This window comes from Coregonus lavaretus (genome assembly GCF_964263955.1).
Source record: "Coregonus lavaretus genome assembly, chromosome: 13".
NCBI lineage: Eukaryota > Metazoa > Chordata > Actinopteri > Salmoniformes > Salmonidae > Coregonus > Coregonus lavaretus.
This window is the reverse complement of record NC_140000.1, coordinates 24840537-24861623: the sequence shown is the minus strand read 5'-3', so window position 1 is coordinate 24861623 and position 21087 is coordinate 24840537. Positions and strand designations below refer to the sequence as shown.

Below are 21087 nucleotides of genomic sequence, written 5' to 3'. Positions count from 1 at the left end.
TAATAATGAATCGTATGTGCTTGACATAGAGTCACTCACAAGTCACTGTTGATTGGGAGAAAATGAAGTAAGAAGTGGGCCTGACTTAGTGTGTGTGTGTGCGTGTGCGTGTGACTTGGGGGTGAGGACAGCATGAAGTATTGCAGTGACAGGGGGGAGCTAGTCGGCTGTCCCAGGGTAGGGGTTATTGTGTTATAGTTGGCACTTCATGTAAGGACCTCCAATCCAAACACTGAAGGCCCTTCACAGGCCATTACGAACGTGATTGACAGGGCATTCAACCACTCGGAGGCCTGCCGATCAAAGCCGAAACGTTATGCCAAGGTCTGGTCACGGAGGGCGGCAATTTAAGCAGTCGATTATTATTGCTTTAAAATAGTCTGTGTTCTATTGATTTGGGACTATAGGCTATAACAGACATCCCACTATAGTTGTTGATGACCTTATTATCTTGCTGTAGGTTGAACAACTAAAGAAAACAAATGAAAATAAAGATGCTTTATTGTTACCTACTGTATACTGGATAGGTGCAGTGAAATGTGTTGTTTTACAGGGTCAGCCATAGTAGTACGGCACCCCTGGAGCAAATTAGGGTTAAGTGCCTTGCTCAAGGGCACATCGACAGATATTTCCCCTTGTCAGCTCAGGTATTCGAACCAGCGACCTTCCGGTTATTATTAATAGATTACTTAGTAATCACCTGAAATTGCATTAACTTTCTGGAATTACACAAAGTTTGTTTTACTGAGTTAAATGGGACCTTGGACTGCAGTACCCCATGTTTATGACATCTTACATAAGCACAGTTCCTGAAAATAGTTACAGGTTAAATATGGTCTTGTTTGATCAAAGTCCAAATCGCTGTCACTTAGAGCTGGGCGATATGGACAAAAATCCATATGGCGATAAATTACCTGAATTGATGTGATAATGATAAATAGAATCATACGTTTATAACAATGTGCACATTTATTTATTATCCTTTAAACTACTACTATTAGTTTGATGGTTGTAGCCATCAATTGTACCATTAACAATCACCCATATTATTTCATTTCACATTTCTCTAGTATAGTCTACTTATCATAATGAACGATATCAGCAAAATGTGTCGATCATTTTCAGTTTATCATCCCAACTCTACTCTCACCTGAATCCACACCTGTATGACCTGAAGTCATATGATGCACATTGCAACACATTAGTAACATGTGTTCATTTGAGTACAGTGTAATGTCTGACCTGACCATATTATTATTATTTCCATTGACTGTCTCTGTTCCGTTTTGCATATTAGTGTGTAATTATCTACTTATCACTGATATTCAAAAAATCTGCAAAGCCCTACTTGAGACCTGTGGATGTGCAGACCTCAGCGTTTCTGCTCTTGGTGGGAAAGGTTCTCTGTGGCATTCGTTCTCATCATTAAAGGAGTTCCCTCCTGAATAGGGCCTGCCAAACTATGCGATGTCCTGCTGAGTCGCAGGATGAGGACATGGCTTGCAACGAAGCCTAGCAGTTCATACTTCCTACTAGTGACACCCAGCATCAATTTTAGCCCGCTCCGGCCCCTCAAACCAAAAGAAAGGGGCTAGCAAAAATCTAAAAAACAATGGCGGGATTATAACTTCTTCTTTGTGTTTCTTTAACAGTTGATCTAGTTCCTCCGTGGGCTCTGACAGGAAGAAGTGTAAAAGCACGCGTAAACGACTCAAGATATTACTCACAACGTCTCTTCCTGTTTTTCTCTCTCTCACTCCTCTTACCCTCCGGTTAGGTTTATGGTGGAGCTACAGATTGAATTCTGTTTTCGTAGAGTAGGGAAATTAAGTTTGAAATCCAGTATAGTAATATCATTGAAGTTTTAAACTGAAATTGTACTCTCACTGTAGTTTGAACCATCTGTCCTCTCACACTAGTTGATAGCTTGTTGACATTACAGAGGTGTCAAGTATTGGCATGTCGTTTGAGAGGGTTCTCCCTGTCTCCTAGGCTTTGGAAATTCCTCATAGACAAGGCTTGCTGATTTTGATGGTTTGGCCGCAGGTTCTTGGACGTTTGATTTGAGGTGTCCGAGGACGGATCATGGAATTCTCTTCACAGACACCTACTGTACACACCTTCACACACACTTTCTACAATGGTGTGTTTGTTCAGGTGGCGTCTCTCGACCCATTGGGTTTTATGGCTCTCTGTTTTGATAGAATTCACACGTTTATTAAACAGTGAAAGAGCCATACAGTACCTTCAAGATGTCTCTTTAGAATGAACTCTCGAAATAGAACGAATGGAGAGCTAGCCCAGTGAGTATGCGCTCATCGTACACGACTACATTTAGCAGGCATAAATGTGCCTCCCTACATTTTCAAAATCCAACTTTGTTATCAACTTTAATTAGAGTTGAATTATTTGTTTTTGTTATCATTTATCGTGTAATCATAGCACAATTACACATTAGGGCTACCACATGGGGTTTTAATGGGTATTGAGTAACTTTCACTGCTTTTAATGAAATGCACAGTGGGGAGAATAAGTATTTGATACACTGCCGATTTTGCAGGTTTTCCTACTTACAAAGCATGTAGAGGTCTGTAATTTTTATCATAGGTACACTTCAACTGTGAGACGGAATCTAAAACAAAAATCCAGAAAATCACATTGTATGATTTTTAAGTAATTAATTTGCATTTTATTGCATGACATAAGTATTTGATCACCTACCAACCAGTAAGAATTCCGGCTCTCACAGACGTGTTAGTTTTTCTTTAAGAAGCCCTCCTGTTCTCCACTCATTACCTGTATTACTGCACCTGTTTGAACTCGTTACCTGTATAAAAGACACCTGTCCACACACACAATCAAACAGACTCCAACCTCTCCACAATGGCCAAGACCAGAGAGCTGTGTAAGGACATCAGGGATCAAATTGTAGACCTGCACAAGGCTGGGATGGGCTACAGGACAATAGGCAAGCAGCTTGGTGAGAAGGCAACAACTGTTGGCTCAATTATTAGAAAATGGAAGAAGTTCAAGATGACGGTCAATCACCCTCGGTCTGGGGCTCCATGCAAGATCTCACCTCGTGGGGCATCAATGATCATGAGGAAGTTGAGGGATCAGCCCAGAACTACACGGCAGGACCTGGTCAATGACCTGAAGAGAGCTGGGACCACAGTCTCAATGAAAACCATTAGTAACACACTACGCCGTCATGGATTAAAATCCTGCAGCGCACGCAAGGTCCCCCTGCTCAAGCCAGCGCATGTCCAGGCCCGTCTGAAGTTTGCCAATGACCATCTGGATGATCCAGAGGAGGAATGGGAGATGGTCATGTGGTCTGATGAGACAAAAATAGAGCTTTTTGGTATGAACTCCACTCGCCGTGTTTGGAGGAAGAAGAAGGATGAGTACAACCCCAAGAACACCATCCCAACCGTGAAGCATGGAGGTGGAAACATCATTATTTGGGGATGCTTTTCTGCAAAGGGGTCAGGACGACTGTACCGTATTGAGGGGAGGATGGATGGGGCCATGTATCGCGAGATCTTGACCAACAACCTCCTTCCCTCAGTAAGAGCATTGAAGATGGGTCGTGGCTGGGTCTTCCAGCATGACAACGACCTGAAACACACAGCCAGGGCAACTAAGGAGTGGCTCCGTAAGAAGCATCTCAAGGTCCTGGAGTGGCCTAGCCAGTCTCCAGACCTGAACCCAATAGAAAATCTTTGGAGGGAGCTGAAAGTCCGTATTGCCCAGTGACAGCCCCGAAACCTGAAGGATCTGGAGAAGGTCTGTATGGAGGAGTGGGCCAAAATCCCTGCTGCAGTGTGTGCAAACCTGGTCAAGACCTACAGGAAACGTATGATCTCTGTAATTGCAAACAAAGGTTTCTGTACCAAATATTAAGTTCTGCTTTTCTGATGTATCAAATACTTATGTCATGCAATAAAATGCAAATTCATTACTTAAAAATCATACAATGTGATTTTCTGGACTTTTGTTTTAGATTCCGTCTCTCACAGTTGAAGTGTACCTATGATAAAAATGACAGACCTCTACATGCTTTGTAAGTAGGAAAACCTGCAAAATCGGCAGTGTATCAAATACTTGTTCTCCCCACTGTATATGTTACTATAGATAGCCTATATGGGGGCTTTGTGGTCCAGACTTAGCAAAGGTTCCTCTACTCCCATGTAGATGAAGCCAAAGTGTTTGGGGGGTGCCACTGCCAAAGAGCACAGAGAAATGGGTGGTCCGGAAACAGCTCAGAGATCCAGTGAAACTTAACAAGCGTGTTTCTTTGGATGTTAAAATGAAGTGTAATAGTAATATTAATGTAGCAAGTATCACAACACAGCAGAGGAATGTAAACTGCAGCACAGGGACATGGCTGGATGGTCAACAGCTGTAGACTAATGCTTTTATATCATAGTTGTCATAATATCGTAATGTCCCCTATGGTTTGCTAGGTTCATGGTTTGCTCAATTTTCTACAAGACTGAGTAGATGAGTGTTGTTAGTCGTTTAAAAAATTAGGGTTGCTAATACTTTTTTATTCAATTCAATTATGCAATTCATTCCATTCATTAATTCAAATAATTACTTTTTTTATTCAATAAATTCTGCAAGCGGAGTGCAAGCGATGACATGCATGTACAGTAGCTATATGTGCAAAAGGCCCAGGCTTTAAAGTGGCAATATGTCACTTTTTGGGCGACTCGACCAAATTCACATAGAAATGTGAGTTATAGATATTTCTATGGTTCCCATTCTTAAGTTTTGTTTTTCTCTCTTTTACTTTCGGTTTTGTACACCAGCTTCCAACAGCTGAAAAAACAATATTTTTGGTTATGGAAAATATATTTCACATCGGTTTAGATGGTACAATGATTCTCTACACTAGCTGATTTTGTCACATAAACTGAAATTAGACGAACTATTAGAGTTTTAGCAACCAGGAAATGGGGGAGCGATTTCTACATAGTGCACCTTTAATCCTGTACAGTATAGGAAGTAACGTACTGTTTGCACTTTGCAATTGCTCCTCATGGTCATTGACAGATTAAAAGCAGGTCACTTTGTAACGGTATGAGATTAAGAGATTGGATTGTTAGACAGTGTTATGTGATGCCCTGTCTACCTGTTGCTAAATCTGTGTGTGTATGTGTGTGTGTGGGTGTGTGTGTGTGTGTGTGTGTGTGTGTGTGTGTGTGTTCCCACGATAGAGTTGAACCTCCTCTGGGCTGCTCACCAGGTCCACCACAGCTCAGAGTACTATAACCTTTCCACAGCCCTCAGACAATCCCTCACACAGCAGTTCTCATCATGGGTAAGAGCCCTACTCATCCACTGGAACATCTATTCTATTCTATTCTATTCTATTCTATTCTATTCTATTCTATTGTGAACAACATACTTTTGTCTGATGCTGGAGATGGCAAAAGTTGATTAAAAAAAAACATGTTTTATTGTCACACACTGGAGAGATGCAGTGAAATGTGTAGTATGGCACCCCTGGAGCAAATTAGGGTCAAGTGCCTTTCTTAAGTGTGGTCCTCTGTAGCTCAGCTGGTAGAGCACGGCGCTTGTAACGCCAAGGTAGTGGGTTCGATCCCCGGGACCACCCATACACAAAATGTATGCATGCATGACTGTAAGTCGCTTTGGATAAAAGCGTCTGCTAAATGGCATATTATTATTATTAAGTAACATCAACCGATTTTTCACCTTGATATTCGCACCAGCGACCTTTCGGTTACCCAGTAAACGCTAGGCTACCTGTCGCATTAGAAATGCATTTAAGTCCAACATTTGCTCCTTCACCACAATGTATGCTATGTTATGCACAAAGTATGGTATACTTAAGCTATAAGGCCAGAGGAGGTGTGGTATATGGCTAATATACGACGGCTAAGTGCCTGGACACAGCCCTTAGCTGTGGTATATTGGCCATATATCACAAACCCCTAAGGTGCCTTATTGCTATTATAAACTAGTTACCAACGTAATTAGGGCAGTAAAAATAAATGTTTTGTCATACCCATGGTATATGGTCTGATATACCATGGCTGTCAGCCAATCAGCATTCAGGGCTCGAACCACCCAGTTTATAATATTCTATATCCATAGTCAGAAGATTATGCACATTTGGTCCTTTCCAGCCTAAATCAAAGAGATTAAATTCTAAGGTGAGTCATTGAGTACGTTTACATGTACACTAATAATTCGATATTAAACTGATTAGCTGATTATGGCAGTAGGCAGAGTATGGCATTAGTCATGTAAACACCTTACTCTGTTTACCTTAATCGGCGTACGGTCATAAGCATACATGATTAAAACACCTGTTTTTTGTGTGCAATTTTTCGAATTATTAGGACATATAAACACCTTAATTGTAGTTCCAGCGGTGTATTTCATCTGCGCATGTGCTAGCACCAGCCAAGCGAGCTTCCCTCTTTAGTGAAGTGTGTTCGGAACAACTGAAAGTATGCATCTTAGAAGTAGTTTTCACATACAAACTTTAAATGTCCGAACTCAGAATCAAATAGGCTTCCCAAAAATAACATGGTCGCTGTGGTAGAATGTTTATTTTGATTAGTGATTTCAGATGTATCCATGTCAACAGGATTATTAGGGAAATCGTTTTTCTTGCAAAGCATGTAAACGTTTAAATCAAACTATTATATTAACTTGACTATCCACAATACTCGTGTTATTGTGTGCATGTAACCGTATTAATTGTGTCTGTCCTCAGGTGTTCTATCTCCCAATGGCGTTGGCAGTACCACCCTCTGTGTTTGCTGTTCACATCCAATTCAACCTGCTCTACCAGTTCTGGATCCACACTGAGGTAAATACAACCCACAGTACCACCAGTCTCATGTTACCAATAAAAGACCTTAGGGCCAACCTCGGTCCTATTCATTAGTGCACACCGTAGCAAAACATTTTGAAATGGAAAACAAAAACAAGCACTACTTATTGGATAAGCTTAGGTAGTCTCTCCCCGTTTCGTCCCGTTTGCTTATTTTTCATGCCTAGTGAATGCGACCTTGTTTAATGATGATTATTCATGTAGTCAATATTCTACAAGATTCATTATGCATATTTCCCAATTGCTGTAATAGCGTAAACTGTAAAAATTCAGAGATAAAGCTACTTTGACTGAAAGTTCTCTCACTCTAGTCCCTATACTAACTGCTGTTAAGGGGAGATCAAGTCAAACCTGTGTTTAATAAAAAATAATGAGATTTTATGAAATATTCCAAACAGAAGCAAGACCAGTCGTTCTCCTTTAAAGTGACTGGGAGTATCATTTTTACAATCCCCAATCGTTAGGGGAATGAATGGAGTTGGAATCACTTCCATCTTTTAGTACACTATTAGTGAAAACAGTCATAAATTCAAAATTATCTGAGGGATATAATTTATGATTTCTTTATAGACTTTTTTGATGTTGAGTAATTTATTGGCACGCGATTCCCAGACCTGATCTGGGAATAAAAAGTTTGAGTGAAGCGGCAAGACCTTTTTCATTCAAGATAAAACTCTGGCTGTTGCCAGACCACTCATTACATGGAAATAATGAATCATTTAAAAATATTTTCCCAGACTGATCAGTTGTAGACTTTAACATCAAAATGTCTGTAAAAGTCGCACCGAATGAGAAATCTGATACTTCTGAAATATGTTCCTTATGGCATGATCTGTAATGATTTTCTGTGTGTGTGTGTGTCTGCTTAATAGAGTGATTGAACAGCCATACGTGTTTGATTACGAATGACTGCGATATTGTTTTGGAATGCTTGTGCATGCACTAATGTGTATGTCTGGAAGGAAGTGTGTGCTTCCATACTAGCTAGTAGCTACTATTACAAGCATGCTTGTATGCATAAGTGTGTGTGTGTGTACAGAGTGTGTTCAAGTGTATGTAAGAGCATTATCAACAGTGTCAACTGCTTTATGGTCTTGGCACCTCTTTCCATCCTAGTGTTGCTTTTAGTTCCAATCTATAAATATTGTTCTTTCCATCTGGGAATTTGGTCACCTCACGCTTTCCGTCATTCTTAGAGCTTAGACCATCAACTCATCAAATAAGAAAATGCTTTAGTCTTATAAAAAAGGTTTCTAGCCAGATACATTTAGTTGCTACTGTATGTTAACCAAATTGCCAAAAAAGACCCCAGGAGTGCACTACCAGTTAAAACATAAATTGGCGAGAATCTCTATTCAGATCGTTTTTTAATCCAGTACTAGGTTTAATCTATGTCCGGGAAACCAGCCCAAATTGTAGCAGCTAGGCTATACATTTTTTTGTTTGTTTGTTTAATGTTTGTACATTCTCTGTCTTTCAGGTGATCAGAGATACACCCCCAGTCACCACAGAGTTCACCACGGTAAGAAAGAAAGCCTCTTCTTCTCTGTCAAACACACATATTCTTACCATATTTGACGTGAGTTGATCAGTGCAATATTGGTGAAAAAGGAAAATGATGTGTTGCATTTCATTGGCAGGGCGAAATGAATATTGCATTGCTAAGAATTACGGGGGAGCTCTGATAATATGGGACCGACTATTCGGTGAGTAAACGCTCACAAGGTCAGTGCTTGTTGTAATATGACATTGTCCATATAACTACATTCTCTCACTTTGATTTATCAGGTACCTTTGCTCCAGAGGGCGATAAAGTTGTCTATGGTCTCGTACACAAAATAAACACATTTGAAATCCTCCATATTCAGGTTAGTCCCATGAGAAAATACAAAATGAATATCTTATTTGCTGTGTTGTGTTTTGTACACTGTAAGATATAAACTACTAGACTATAAATGCATATACAAGCTATCAAAGAGCAAATTGTCACAGTGTTTAGACTGAGCTGACACTGCATGTTCCCGTATTACATCAGTGGAATCAAACCATTTGTAGGGCAGTTACTCTCAATCAGTGTATACAAGTAAATGTTACAACATTCAGGTACCGCTATAGATGAGGCCCCAGCTAGTGGAACAGCCATGCTGTAACCATAACATTATTACGCAACTTTAAACAAACCGCCCAGCAGAGGTGAAAGAGTCCAATTAAATGAAATACTAGAAGTTGTGTTTGATTATTTTCACTGCCCTTACCACTGGCAACTTACCGCATGAGCAATCCCTCCAAAATGACAAGCAACATTCTCAACCCAGTATTAATTAACGCACAGATTAGCATTGACAACAATGAATATGTAGTAATATCAGGGCTTTTATAGTAAAACTGCTTATGTAATATAATGTCACTGTAATGTGATGGTATATCTTTTATATTTTTCCTTTAGTTCCATTAATATAAATACTTGTGGAGGAGGTTCAACAGATACAAGAACATCTTCAATAAATTGGGCGTCCTCTGGAAAGGACCAAGTTGGAAACCTGGCAAACCAAGGCTGGGGGATCACGCAGAGGTGCCTGAGGTACTACCACATTCAATATGAAGACACATTTTGTCATTAGAGGAAGAGAGAGAGATAGCGAGAGAGAGAGATAGCGAGAGAGAGATAGCGAGAGAGAGAGATAGCGAGAGAGAGATAGCGAGAGAGAGATAGCGAGAGAGAGATAGCGAGAGAGAGATAGTGAGAGAGGGTGTCACGCCCTGGCTCTGGGGACACTTGTATGTTGAGCCAGGGTGTGAGTTTCATTTGTTTTTCTAGTAGTTGTATTTCTATGTTGGCCAGAGTGGTTCCCAATCAGAGGCAACGAGTGTCAGCTGTTGCTGGTTGTCTCTGATTGGGAACCATATTTAGACAAGCTGTTTTCCCACAGTGGTTGTGGGATCTTGTTCCTTTTGGTTTGTACCGTAGGACTGCACGTATCGTTTGTTGTTTTGTTCGGGTGATTACTCTATTAAATAAAATATGTTCACCTTCAACGCTGCGCCTTGGTCCTCTGTTCCCGACGATCGTGACAGAAGATCCCACCAGAACTGGACCAAGCAGCGGGTCCAGGAGCCCTCGCCAGGGAAATCTCTGGCGGATATCCAGCGCCTCCTCGACTGGGTCAAGCCGGGTGAGCAAGAGAGGGGCTTGACGTGGAAGCAGAAGGGCGAAAGGCTGGCGAAAAGTATGGAGACCTGGTCCACGGGTAGGAGAGAAGCCCAGAATTTTTTTAGGGGGGGGCTAACGCCGTGGACGACGGGGCAGCAGGAGACCGCGATAGAGCGGCCCAGCGGGTTGGCAGAGGAGGCCGCCAGGTTACGGGGGCCACTGGTCAAAGAGGGGAAGGAAGGTGTAGAGGCACGGCGAGAGGTACTGGGGTGTGTTACCAGTCCGGTCCGGCCCGTTCCAGATCCCTGCGTAGGGCCAGTGGTGTGTGTCCCCAGTACGGTCCGGTCTGTTCCTGCTCCCCGCACCAAGCCAATGGTGCGCGTCGCCAGCCCGGCCCGTCCTGTTCCTGCTCCCCGCACCAAGCCAATGGTGCGCGTCGCCAGCTCGGCCCGGCCTGTTCCTGCTCCCCGCACCAAGCCTATGGTGCGCGTCGCCAGCCCGGCCCGGCCTGTTCCTGCTCCCCGCACCAGGCCAATGGTGCGCGTCACCAGCCCGGTCCGGCCCGCTCCTGCTCCCCGTACCAAGCCTATGGTGCGCGTCGCCAGCCCGGCCCGGCCTGTTCCTGCTCCCCGCACCAGGCCAATGGTGCGCGTCGCCTGCCCGGTCCGGCCCGCTCCTGCTCCCCGCACCAAGCCTATGGTGCGCGTCGCCAGCCCGGCCCGGCCTGTTCCTGCTCCCCGCACCAGGCCAATGGTGCGCGTCGCCAGCCCGGTCCGGCCCGCTCCTGCTCCCCGCACCAAGCCAATGGTGCGCGTCGCCAGCCCGGTCCGGCCCGTTCCTGCTCCCCGCACCAAGCCAATGGTGCGCGTTGCCAGCCCGGTCCGGCCCGCTCCTGCTCCCCACACCAAACCAGTGGTGTGCGTCGTCAGTCCGGCACGGCCCGTGCCTGTTCCCCACACCAAGCCAGTGGTGTGCGTCATCAGTCCGGCACGGCCCGTGCCTGTTCCACCGGTGCCTGGTCCGGCATCGGTCAGCTGCTTCACGCCGGAGCTAGAGCAATCCGCTCCACCAGTGTGCAGTCCAGCTCCGGTCAGCGGGGCCAGACCGGACCAGGGGTACTTTGGGGGGTTGGCGAGGGAGTGGGGATCAGGCCCGGAGCCGGATCCGCCGCCAAGGCGGAGTGCCCACCCGGTCCCTCCCCTGTGGTATTTAGTTGGCGCGGTCGGAGTCCGCGCCTTTAGGGGGGGGTACTGTCACGCCCTGGCTCTGGGGACACTTGTATGTTGAGCCAGGGTGTGAGTTTCATTTGTTTTTCTAGTAGTTGTATTTCTATGTTGGCCAGAGTGGTTCCCAATCAGAGGCAACGAGTGTCAGCTGTTGCTGGTTGTCTCTGATTGGGAACCATATTTAGACAAGCTGTTTTCCCACAGTGGTTGTGGGATCTTGTTCCAGTGTGGTTTGTGTTTAGACCGTGGACGTCACGTTATCGTTTTGTTGTTTTGTTCGGTTATTCACTAATAAAGAGTATGTTTGCCTTCAACGCTGCGCCTTGGTCCTCCTCTCTTCCCAACGATCGTGACAGAGGGTGTGTAAGACGTGGGGAATCATGGAGACAAAGAGAGTATGAAGAGAGAGTTGAAGACAGTGTTCTAGCATTTATGTTGTGTCTGCATTCCCAAAAGGGACACATTTGACACTTTCATACTTCATTACCTATCATTATGACGCAAAGTAAAACACTATCCTCACTATCCAAATGACTCACAGTATTCTCACTTGAAAGATTCACATTTTACACAGCCTTTACAAGGAAACACTACACCAAATAAATCCTCAAGGCCTTTGTAGGGGGAACACAATAAGCTCATTTTCACTTTAAATAGTAAGTCTGTGGGTGCCCTGCTAGGGATCAAAAGGGTGTGAGTGTGTTTGTTACTATAGTGCCCATCAGGAGCCCCAGTGGTTGGCTTTGAAATAGCGCTGATGGTGGCACATATTTAGGCCCTTCACACTTAAAAAAACTCCACCCCTCGTCTTTATGATTAAATTGGCCCCTAAACTCTTGCATGGTGATTCTAAACATGTGGAGGGTGCTGGAATTTGACTGAAATATCTTGAAAGGCTTGCCATTGTAGGCCTAGACGGGTGCATTGATATTCTCTAAGGAGAGAGAGAGAGAGAGAGAGAGAGAGAGAGAGAGAGAGAGAGAGAGAGAGAGAGAGAGAGAGAGAGAGAGAGAGAGAGAGAGAGAGAGAGAGAGAGAGAGAGAGAGAGAGAGAGAGAGAGAGAGAGAGAGAGAGAGAGAGAGAGAGTCATTGTCGAATGTGTTGGCTTTTGAGGCTAAGCAGAGCTGTGGGCTGGAACACCTACAAGGGTAGTGATGTGAAAGAAACCCACATGTGGCTAACTCACCCAAGACCCCTGGAAAACCCCTGCAAGAGACCTGTACCAATTCAACATCTAGAGCTCTACACTTTTGTGTTTTAAACCAAGTTTAAGCTACATACAGTATTGATGTTCTGTAGTGAATTATTTCAAAGTAGTTGAACAATATCTTATCATCATATAGACAAGCCATGACAATATGGCCAGTTAAAAAATCACAACATTCAGGAATTATGTTATATTGTCTTATCTTTTTGTTTAGCTGTATTATATTGCTGTTTTAATATTTCTGATTTATGTAATTGACAGGTTACTGGAGAAGAGCTGCCATACAATCCCAGTTGGCCTCTGGCTCTGCAAGTCTATGTCTGCATACATGGTCTAATGTTGTTGGGTGTTTACCAGGATCTGTTTGAGTCAAGGCTGGTATGTATTGTCAATCTCAAGAGTTACCAGTCATAGATAATCAACTGGGATTGAAAACACAGGGTTCTATCTTATTTTAGCCATTTTAAATAATGTAATTTTCATTTTCTTCGAAGGAACAAAGTCACAAACATTCGGTTTATTTGAGCTCATTACATGCTTCATTTGGTTGTTTTTCTACAGTATTTACAGAAAAATACTGACTCTGCTACCATCCAGTCAGTCCTCTTTAGAATAACCTTTGTCTATTTTTTTCCACTCTCAGAGCCAAAAGCCCCCCCCCCCCCATCCCCCTCCTCTGTCAAAAAACCCAAGTCAGGTTTCCTCAGCAGTTATCTTTGGACTGCTTTTTTCCCCAGGCATAGTTTTGGTTAGCCAACATATGCTGTCACACCCAGCCCTTCAAATTGAGACAAAATGGCCTGTCTTCATGTGATTCCTACCTCCGTGGTGTTCCCTTAGTTGTGGTCCTCCCTCCACATAGGCCCACAGTCAAAGAGTTCCCCCTTCTTATTGGCCACCAGTGCATGAAACAGCAGCACAGCAGCTGGTGGTCTAATAGTGAACACAAATGCCTTAATTGCCAAGTCAACCATTTCCCAACCATTTCCCAACCCAAATAGCCTTCAGGATGCAGTAATCAGGATTTCCAGGGAAAATAACCTTGGCCTGACAATAAATCATGTCCATGTATGTATGTACGTATACCTCCATGTTCACTAGGCACGTATTTATGGTGACTATTGGTGATACAGTGTAGCACAATTTATGGTCTTAGTGTTAATTCAAAGACGTTAAAACATATCTATTTCAAACAAATCCCATAGGGTGGCGCACAATTGGCCCAGCGTTGTCCGGGTTTGGCCGGTGTAGGTCGTCATTGTAAATAAGAATTTGTTCTTAACTGACTTGCCTAGTTAAACAAAGGTTAAAAAAAATTATAATAATGAAGTTAGCCTTCAATTACATCATGGGTATAGCCTCGTGTAGCTACAGTTTATTTCAGGTTGGGTAATTTTACTATAAGGACACACAGGTAAATTGACCAAGTCGAAATGCTAATTCCTCAACTCAGAATCCAACCAATCTCTTGTCCTGAAAATAATAATGGTAATGATGAAAACCATTATAATAATAAGTTAATCTCCAGGTCTCTGGGGATATAGAAGTAATAACATAATCAGTCCAGTGCTGGAGTCACTGAAGCGCCAGCAGATGGTGAATTTCATTTATTTTCACTCACTGTTATTGTTGAAATACGATATGGGACGAAATAAAAATGTAGCGCACTGAGCGAGCTTGAAAATCCAAACATTTTCCTCTCGATTTGGATTGTTTCTGCTCTGAATGCCCATTATTTTTGAAAGTTTATGAACGTTTTCCCCAGCGACAGCTAGGTTGTGTCTAGGGTCCATTCCCCCAGGGTAGAGATAGTCAAAGTAAAGATCATGTAACCTAACTGACCTGCTTTGACTTCTGGGTAACAGTACCAGTGGGTGCAAGACAGCATAATGATTCCCTGTAAAATAGCCTAATCAAATTGTATAAATAAATAAAATACAATTGCCAAAGAATACATTGCTGTATAGATTGGTAATTAGCTTATAATAACGGTGTAGTTACTGTATTACTGTCAATTTAGACCTCAACTTAAGAGTTACTGACTATAGTGATGGATAAGTTTACTGTGTGTCTTTGGAATCCATGTAATGGAAATGCTTTAGTATAGTTGATTCATAACGTCTTATTTGCCCCCATTGAATACATACAGTAGTGCCCCGCCTATACTTTCCCACGTGTGTGTTAGGGGAATATGGGGTTTAACAATTATAGGGCCTGTACCATATAAACATGAAGAAATACTACTTTATTGCTTCCTGTTGATATGTTGATGCCATATATGGCCTGTTGGGAATGTGCATTGTTGTGTATGTACTGTATGGAGGGAGGCCAGTGAGGTTTGCATGTCAGGGCCTGTGATTGGAGTGTTGAAGATCCAAACCCTGCTCCGACAGACCAATCTAGTCCCTTAGAGGCTAGTCTTACAGCTGTCTTTTAGGTTAGCAACTTAAGGCCATGCATTTTCACCTCTCATGTATCCATCCACGGGTTGGGGTTGTGTGCGAAAAAAACAGCTCGCCAAGGTCAATGTGAATGTGTACAGTATAGGACTGGTGTTCCCCATAGTGTTTGCTTTGGCTTGATGTATAGTGGTACTGAGAGCTATGTACCGCAACGTCTTCCACTGTGGTCAAGTCCCTTAGCAGGACTCAACAGAGATGGTCAGAGGTAATATCCCTATTATATAGAGCGTGAGAAAAGAAAGGGGGATACCTAGTCAGTTGCACAACTGAATGTCTTCAACCGAAATGTGTCTTCTGCATTCAACCCAACCTCTCTGAGTCACGGTTACTGGCAAGACTCTACACTACATTGTGTAGGGGAGCTAGATGTAACATAATAGCTTACTGTGTATAGATGTGTAGTCTGGGATATTTAAAGGGGCATGGTTCATGACTTCACTCATAGTCAAATCTCCTGTGCCCATAATTCACAATACAGATGCAGGATCTTAATTTGAGCCAGTTTACCACAACAGGAAAATAATCCTACAGCAACAGGAAATGTGAATTATTATGTTGATTATAATTAATGGACAGTTTTGTAGGGGTTGATACATTTTTAAACCTCAAATACACTACAAGTTTTACATTTCCTGCATTGCAGGAAAGTTCTCCTGCAACAGGGTGATCAAATTAAGATCCTACATCTGTACCTTTTCTCATGATAAGCATTATTTGTGTGTCTATGTTATAGATGCTATCCCAGCTGACTGTTCTGATGATGACTGGCTACATTCTACTCAGTCTGACCTCCATTGGCTTCATCATTGACCAAAGGTACTGTACTGTCATATATCACTGGTACTGTACTGTTATCCCTCACTGTAAATAGCTTGGAATTAGCACACACAGATTGGTCCTCTTCAAGGTTACGTGGTCCAACCCATTTTAAGTCAAACAATTTAAAAAATTGAAATGGAAAAAACTCCAATAATGACTTATCAATAGATTGTCTCATATCTCTTGGATTTCAATGCCATAACTGAATTGACTTGAATCAATTGAGTCGAAATGCCACTTAAACCAGTTCGTTATTGGCGGTTGTTGCGTTCTTTCCCTATGCAGGTCAACGGCATCCATGTTGGAGTTGCTACGCTGTGTGCTGATGGTGATGCTGCTGAGATATGGCTACATGACGGCACCAGCACCACTGGTTGTGCCCATTGAGGTAGGAGACTGACCGTGCTGCTACTACAAAACATTTTAGAACCCCTTTTGGAGAATGATACAATATGCTAATCTAACATTTAAAACACTAATTCTTCAAGAGGTGTGATAACTTGGTTTCCTACTGTAATGTAAAGCTGGACATATAAGTAGGCATTTATCCACACCATTTCATTGTCCCTAACATTTTACTAGAAAACACAGACATACTGTACGTGACAATGAGATATAAACATACTTTCAGAGGTAACAATTAGTGTAATACAAACCTATTAACCAATCAATAAGAACGTTGTTTTTGATGATGACCGTGTCAGTCAACAAAACAAACAAAGGGTGTCAGGAAATAGTGCACTTAGCAGAATGCCCTCCGGTCGATGGTAGGATGGGTGGGGCGTGGAGTGTGTGGGGAGTGGAGTGTGCGAGTTGCCTCTTTGATGATGAGCGGAGTCGACAGCCAGTCTTTAGGGGCCATTAGGCCTAGTTAGAGCATTGGTCCTTCCTGTAGCCAGCCATGCTCTGTGGATGAAGCTGCACTGTGTTCAGGTGTGACAGTATGCCATTACTGTAGTGTATGTGTCCCTGTATGTGTCCATTGTGCCTCATTGTGTTTGTGCGTATGTGTTAGCGTGTGTGTGTGAGAGAGAGACTACGTGTGTGTGTGTGTGAACCGTCACTGGCTCCGGCCCCACATTTACCTGTGATGGATGACTCCAGATGCACGGCCCAATTGACCATAAAATTGCTGTGCGTTTCTGGCACTTGCGGCGGAGTTCTAGATCGTGGCTGACCTCTCATTACTTGCCTTTCTCTTTCTTTCTCTCTCTCTCTCTCTCTCTCTCTCTCTCTCTCTCTCTCTCTCTCTCTCTCTCTCTCTCTCTCTCTCTCTCTCTCTCTCTCTCTCTCTCTCTCTCTCTCTCTCTCTCTCTCTCTCTCTCTCTCTCTCTCTCTCTCTCTCTCTCTCTCTCTCTCTCTCTCTCTCTCTCTCTCTCTCTCTCTCTCTCTCTCTCTCTCCCTCCTTTACTCCCTTGTTCCCTGCCATCCCAGGCAGTGCGAACTGCAAACTGCAACACTTCTGGAACCAATTAGTCTTGTCTGCCGCTAACCAAAGCTGGCTGATGAGATTTGCACGTGAGCACTGCGGCTGAATTGCTACTTTTATTGTGTGACTCCACATCTGCACACTCAGGTGTTCAAAAAGGAGACTGGAGTTTTTTCCCAGACACATTATTTTTCAAGATGATAAAAACAAAACAAAATATGCTGTGAATTAATTACAAATGTATTCAACTTCGACTTGAAAAAACGTGTTCATCGTGATTTATTCACTACATGCTACATGGCAGTATTTTCTCCATGACATCTTTGTTTTATATACTCTTTCAGCGAATGATTCATTAGGCCCTATTCAATGTCTCAGTATTTCAGTTGGAGCAGAATAAATGTCACCTAAGCAGGTGCTGCCCATTGAAAAGCATCACCATTTTCATGAAACGGTTCCTGACTTTGTACCTTGTTACCCATTACTACAAGTGAGGCAGCAAAGAAACCGAGGTACAGTAATGATATATTGTCCTGACGCGTGAGGTGAACGGCCAGCTCTTTGTTGCTGGGGGAGTCATTTTGAAGTCGCGCCAATCAATTCAAGCTGGGGACTCAAAGTGGAGGGAAGTTCACATTTAATTGTAGTCACTCATTCAATTCCACTATTAAAAAAGAACTACAAAAAATAGGTTGAGTTGAAGCACTCAAAGCCCACTGGCGTGATATACAGCACCCTTAAAGCTCACTGTGGTATTTATAGTGGCTCTGGAGATTTCCCTTGTAAAGCTGCAGGCTTGACCTGTAAACCAAGACTTGGGGTACCTCTCACCCTCCCTTACCCACCCACACCCAATGTCTAAGTGGCACACATGGAGCCAGGCTGTATAAGGTAGAATGGTGGTGTGTGGACATGCGTAAAGTGTGTGTGTGTGTGAGAGAGAATATATATGTGTGTGTGTGTGTGTGTGTGTGTGTCTGTGTGTGTGTATGTGTATATGTGTGTGTGTGTTTATATATGTGTGTGTGTGTGTGTGTGTGTGAGAGAGAATATATATGTGTGTGTGTATGTTATATATATATATATATGTGTGTGTGCGTGGGCGTGCATGCTTGCGTGCGTGCGTATGTGTGTGTGTGTTTGTGCATGTGTCCATGTGTGTGGTTAGGATTAGGGGCTGGCGTTGAGGACTGGCATGTAATGATGAAACATATGGTTTTTAGGCCCATGGTCTGTCTGCCTGAAGGCCTGAAGGCATAAGGGAACGTGCTGTAGAGCTGGGTTAGACTCTGTCCCACAGTCATTAAGGAGCTACTCTCCCAACAGGCTAACCCCCTAACTAGTGAAGTCATAGCAATTTAAGAGAGCTAATAAAAAATACACCTGTCCCATGGACCTGTGGAGAAGGAACCAGGAATGATGAAGGAACCAGGAATGATGAACCACTTAGAATTCAAACTGAGTCACTCACTGCACTATCAATGAGAAAAGAGTTGTTGTCTGTAGTCTGATTCTGTATCATGAGGAGGCTACTTTGCCAATGAGAGTCTGTTTGCAGTTGGCACTTTTCGCTGTGAGCAGGGCTCACATAACAGTATATAACTCAAACCACAAGTATGCCAAGAATCATCAGAATAACTTATTAATTCATCATATTTGATCTCTTCCTCTATTTTGTGTAACACTTATTCTTATTTTCTCTAACTTTTTGAAGAGAAAGAAAATATTCCATTGAGTCGAAGACAAAGAGGTCAGAACAATTATCATGTTCACGTGAACACCAAAGCTCATCTCAGCTTACGGCAGCTCTTATCTAGCCCAACACCTGACCCATTTACAAAAACAATATCTCCTATAAACCCATAGTTCCCCCCATTGTTGGCACCCCAACCCTGAATGAAAAGATAAGACAGCAATCAGTGAAAATACACTGTTATCTGAGAGCTCTGTTTCGACTAGCTCATTTTCAGGTGTGAGAGGTTAGCGTTAGTGCCCTTTGAGGAGAGAATGCCTGGTAGCAGAAATACACTGAAACGCCTGAGGTTAAGGGATCATTTGGGGCTATGGAAAGTCTGAGAGGATGACATCATCTGAATGCTCCCAGGGATGGAAAGGAAATCTCCTCTTTGGCAAAAATTGAGGGATTTTAAATAGAAGTATGGGGTAATAATAGTGTTTTCTCCAAGTAAACAGTCCAAACTACTGCCTGTGTGAAATAGTATCAGTCAATGTGCTGGGGTTCATGTCACTCAACAGTAAGAACTGATATATGTGTTGTCAAAGCTCATGCCAGGTAAGGCCATGGAAATCTAAATAGATTGCTTGTTTTTTGGGCTAATTCCTGAAAGCCGTCTCAGAGTAGGAGTGCTGATCTAGGATCAGGCCCCCCCTGTCCATATAATCATATTAATGATGATATAAAGGCTAAACTGATCTTAGATCAGCACTCCAACTCTGAGGCACTATGAATAATGGCTCTGACTTGATATCCTCAAAAACCAAAGCACACCATAATGATTGTCTTAGGAGTTTAAATAATTTATTGTCCCTTAATCGTAAATGATTAATCAATGAAATACAAAACCATTAGCAACAATATACAACATGACTAGATCGCAAATTTACAATCCAAGGAAACACTTTGAAGAACCCTTTTTGGTTACAGGTAGAACTCTTTTGGGTTCCATGTAGAACCCTCTGGGGAAAGGGTTCTACCTGGAACCAAAAGGGTTCTTCCTGGAACCAAAAAGGGTTCTCCTATGGGGACAGCCAAAGAACCCTTTTGGAACCCTTTTTTCTAAGAGTGTAGAGATCCTTGCTCACAGTCAATCATATAATGCAAGGCAATCATTGTTGCAGGGAGTTTATTTTCCCCCTTAAAAAAGTAACAGACACAGACATGCACACACACACACACACACACACACACACACACACACACACACACACACACACACACACACACACACACACACACACACACACACACACAAACACACATTCTCACTCTCTAATCTAATCAATGTAATAACATATAGAATGAGCTCCAAAAGTATTGGGACAGTGACACATTTCTTAATTATTTTGGCTCTGTACTGCAGCACTTTGGATTTGAGAAAGTTAGAGACGCACAAATATCATACCCCCAAGACATGCTAACATTTTTGGGGGGTTATGATATTTGTGCATCTGTAACTTTCTCCTTATGCTGTTCTTGGGAATTTGTCACTGTTGTTTTGTCATTGACTCATGAGGAGGTAGATGAGGAAAAAGAGGATGTCGAGGAGTTAAGGAAGACCACAAACCCCTACGCTAATCTGTCATGCTATTCCAACCCCAGTACTAGCCACTAGCCAGGATGTTTGAATGTGATCAGGCTCCAGGTTCCTACAGTACAATACGCTGACAGAGCAGAAGGTGAGAGGGAGGAGAAGACAGAGGTGGAGGTGGAGCGAAGGAAGGGAAGGAGGGGAGGGAAGGATAGTTCTCTCTCTCTCTTACAAGCCCCCTAGGGTTCCATCCATCTTTGCCCTTCTCTGTGGAATCCCATTGAACTGATTTACAGAACGTCCACTGAGACTCTAGTTCTAGGGCTCTGGCTTGGCCTGATTGCTCCATCAAAGCACACCGGGCTTGATTTTGCAAGGCAGAAGTCTCCCCCTCTCTCCCCTCTCTCTCCTTCTCGCTCCTTTGTTTTTTCATCCCTTGTTTCTGGACCCGCTCCCGTCGCGCCGCGGCTGCCAACTTTCCGCCTGCGCTCTCTCTCTCCAGAGTGGGCCGCCTCACCACTGGAGCCACCCAGAGCATTATGGGTATTAGTAAGATCGAGACTTTCATGGCTGAGGCTTACAATGTGCATCCCAAATGGTATCCTATTCCCTATAAAGTGCACTACTTTTGACCAGAGCCCTATGGG

The 21087-nt window shown here is 43.2% G+C and overlaps 1 pseudogene across 1 annotated transcript in view; it reads left to right on the top strand.

Annotated features, from left to right (window-relative positions):
* LOC311140706 (alkylglycerol monooxygenase-like) overlaps positions 1 to 21087 on the top strand; it is a 44032-nt pseudogene that overhangs the window by 13845 nt on the left and 9100 nt on the right. Inside the window, exons 4-12 of the transcript XR_014615500.1 lie at positions 5226 to 5329; positions 6758 to 6853; positions 8358 to 8399; positions 8518 to 8583; positions 8666 to 8745; positions 9324 to 9458; positions 12723 to 12839; positions 15657 to 15739; positions 16028 to 16130. The product of XR_014615500.1 is annotated as an alkylglycerol monooxygenase-like (transcript). The remainder of the gene's footprint in view (positions 1 to 5225; positions 5330 to 6757; positions 6854 to 8357; positions 8400 to 8517; positions 8584 to 8665; positions 8746 to 9323; positions 9459 to 12722; positions 12840 to 15656; positions 15740 to 16027; positions 16131 to 21087) is intronic.